The sequence below is a fragment of the Lytechinus variegatus genome, chromosome 13 (genome assembly GCF_018143015.1).
Source record: "Lytechinus variegatus isolate NC3 chromosome 13, Lvar_3.0, whole genome shotgun sequence".
Taxonomy (NCBI): Eukaryota; Metazoa; Echinodermata; class Echinoidea; order Temnopleuroida; family Toxopneustidae; genus Lytechinus; species Lytechinus variegatus.
The window spans coordinates 19,400,421-19,404,427 of NC_054752.1; positions in this window are offsets into that span (position 1 = coordinate 19,400,421).

Here is a 4,007-nt window from a genome sequence, read left to right on the forward strand (position 1 = left end):
ATAGAAAAGAAAGTCTTTATTTTTTTTTTCGTTGATATTTAACCTTCAGTTGGGATATATTTCTTGTATGCTCCGCATGATGCTAAAGGACTGGAAGTCACATTGCTCCTAATTTTTAGAAATAGATGTTTTAAAAGCAAGTATCTGTCTACAAAAACACATTTTCTCTATTCACTAAAAAACAATTCTACAGACTAGAGTTGCTCCTTTTGTCATTGGGTGACCTGTAGCTTGTTAAATTGGTGATGCACTCTAGCTACATTGTACATAGTCACACGATTTTTTACAGGTGATTACTATTGAAGGTTAATTGTAGTTGAAGGTATAGTAAACACTGGATATGAAATCAACCTTCTAAAAATCAAATATTCGCCCAAGTCCTGACCAGATTATGCTTGACATGTATTTACCTTATGTAAGCCAAATTTCACCAAAGTCCCAACAGATTTTTGTACTCCAAAGAGATGGAAAAGTTACAAGTATTTTTACATGTATATTTTTTTTTTCCAAATAAAGAAGCAGTTACATGTATATGTTGTTCTGTATTGCAAATGCAGACGTAACTATACAATTGTTTACTTCTTGAAATTCATATGGATTAGTAAAATTTGCAGGGCAGTGGTCTATGGAGACTGGTTAATTCTGCTATAATATACACTTCCTTTTAGGCTCTATTATCCACTGGGTTAATGTGTACTTCACATGGAACAATTATAAGCCTACTTTTCACATATTTTTTCAAAGGTGAATATCTATGGGACTATAGCCTTGAACAGTATCAGACCTTTCCCTTGTATAATTAGGCGTTAATCTATGAGAAATGTAAAAGCCATCTCCACTGGTGTTTATTTGATTTTTATTGCTTAAACATGTAAAATGTACAGTGTATATGGGGTTTGCCCTCATTGTCTCCTGAACAATGCTTAGCCTACAATAGGTAGGGTTTTGTCGTTGTTGAATTACCTGAACCTGGGTACTATTAATATATATTTTCATTTATGTTTAACTTGCTTACTTTCTTGCTGAAAAAATATATAAATGTACGCAGTTTAACATCTAAGCTTCGAATCAGTTCAAATCATAATCAGTCATTCCTCAGACATGCCACTTGAATAACTGAATAACTCAGTTCTAGGCTTGAAATATAAGGTTCATAACTTTAATTGTGTGTTTGCAATTACAACGTCACTGTTACACAATCGTGGTTATTATGTATGCAGTTCTTTGTAATAGTCTTTGCATTCAGACTTTTCATTATTTTCTAGTCAGGGATATCACACGCAGATATCCTATAAAAGAGAGTGGATATTTATATTGAAAATGATTAATAATAGAGTAACAAAGTGTAACAAAATAACATACAATTTACTCAATGAAAGGTTAATAAAAGTAACCATTGAGGTTTTCCTGTGTCCCTGGATTCTATGCACTGATGAATGACTACACCTGCAAGGATTTTTAAAACCATGAAAAATTCTTTATTATATTATATAAGACATGATTTCCATTAATACAAATAGTTATTTTCTTCCATATTTTGTTTTGTTTACTGAAGTATACATTATTAAAATGCTACTAATATATTTAAAGTATGTGGGGAAAATGGTGTTTTAATCCAGTGACGTATATATTTTCAGTATTTATAAATATATCAGTATCTAACTTTTACATATATTCTGAAATTCTATGTTGACAAGTACTGCACTTCAATGTTATTTTCTTATATCATTTCGATATATTTCATGTAAATGTATCTGTAATGCATTATTTTATGGCTTTATTATTGTTGTTGACATTTTGTAAACTTTAGTACAAAACAATAAGCCACTCTCAATTTTGATAGTAAACTAGAATTAATAGTTTATTGTAAGGAAAATCAAAATAATATGAATGTTGCCATTTGGGTTTAGATTTATTCATGTTCATAGAGAACCTTATATTACTACTCTACTTCTATAAATTGCCTTTGAATTTCTATGTACTTCACTACAATTTCATTGTATCCCATAATGACTGGAATCTGTCTGAGAGTTTCAATTTTCCCTCTGTTTATAGAACCTGAAAATTAAGAATAGATAAAAGATATTTTATTGTTAAATGTCCATTGTGTATTTTTCTAAATAGTATGAATATTTTCTAAACTTTTTGAAAGAATTCAATTCTACTCTTTATTGTTGTTTCTTCGTCATGCTTATCAGTCTTGAATAAAGTTTTATATAATCACAGTACAATAATTCATATATATATGTTCTTCGGGTCAAATTTAGACGTCAGGGGATGATTATGTCAAGTTATTATTGTTGCTGTTCATGTGATCCATTCTTTGTAGAAAATTTTTAGACGTTTGTTGTGTGCGGAGGGGCCGTTTATGTGATTGAGGATGTGTGTGGGTGTGCGTGTAAGGGAGAGAGGGTAGGACGCTTGTGTGCTATCTGCACGTAATGTCTTGTTAAATTAATTATATAAGTTATCATAACCAGCAGAAACACTTGCTGTTATCATGTTTATGGTATTAAGAAACTAATGGGCGGAAAGACGCGCAAACTCTTAAAAATAAAATCAAATTCTTATTTAAAAAAAAAAAATTTGATGAATTATAGAGTATTGCGTTCAAATTTCCAATTCAACAATAAAAACATTTTCATCTATCCGCAATTTTTATTGTTCCACGCCTCTACGCTCTCATGGAGAAGAGGTATGGAATTATAAAACAGAGGATGAATAAGAGAGAGAAGTAAGAAAACTTTAAGATTGCAGAGGGTAGAAAAGGTGATGAGATAGGATGGATTATGGTACATGAATGATGAGGTGATTCTTTATGTGAGCAGTGAAAGAGAGAAAATATTCTATTTATTTTCATTACACTCATATTCACCTGTATTCTGGTCCCCCACCCCTCTCTCTCTATTTCTTTCTCTGCACACACACTCACAATTAATGACAGAATTTGAGGACATGATTTTCAGAGGTCAACCGAGGATTATATGAATTTAAGTTTTACTTTAGAACTGAGGACATCTTTACATTAAGCAACGATGTCCGTAAGCAGATATGTCCTTTAACATATCCTGTTAAGGACATCTCTGTATAGTCTGTTGTGAGCATTGATCCGAGGATGTCGTATTTTCACTGTCTGTCCTCGATTGTTTTAAATATGAAATTTAGATAAAAAGTTCATGTTTAAGCCATTTGTCAACTGTACGGGCATGGAGAAGGTCCATGGTGCAAAACCCCGGTGTTGATTTAACACCAGCCCGGAATCTATGTCCACACCACAGAATGAAACAACACTAGTTTGGAAATCAAGCCGATGCTGTTTTAATACTAATTGGTGTTGTGTAAACATCTGTCTGGTGTTAGACCAAAACGAAACTGGTGTTGTATATAACACTTCTCTGGTGTGAATATAAATAGATTCCGGACTGTTGTTAAATCAACACCAGAGTTTTTGCAGTGTACGGGTAAATGCGGAAACAGACCTACACCATCGCACTCCACTTTATTGGTATCACACTCCAACTTTATTTATCTCTCCCTCTCTATCTCTCTCTCTGTAATCATATTCAATTACACATCCCATCCCTTCGAAAACACTGCATCCTCCATACCTACACTAACTGTTTCTTTTTCTATGCCACAGATACCCACACAAATTAATATTACTGTAAACCTCATGGATAAAGTAAAAAAACAGAAATCAAATTATGTAGAGCTTATGGATAACGTCACCCTCCAAATACCAAAGAAGTAAACGAGACACTTGGGTTTCTGATTTCTGCAAATGTTTATTATCGAAATCATACTACAATCCTGATGCCGATTGCAATTCGGGTTGATTCCCGAAAGAGTAGGATACATAAACAGGCCTAAATAGCCAACGTTATGAAGAAGTGTGCTTGTTTCATTTAACGACACTTAAGACGACTGCTGGGACAGTAATCTATTTGGTACCTGTATAATAATGCTTCATTTTGGTGCTATAGCGGGAAAGAAAAAAAGATCGTTAT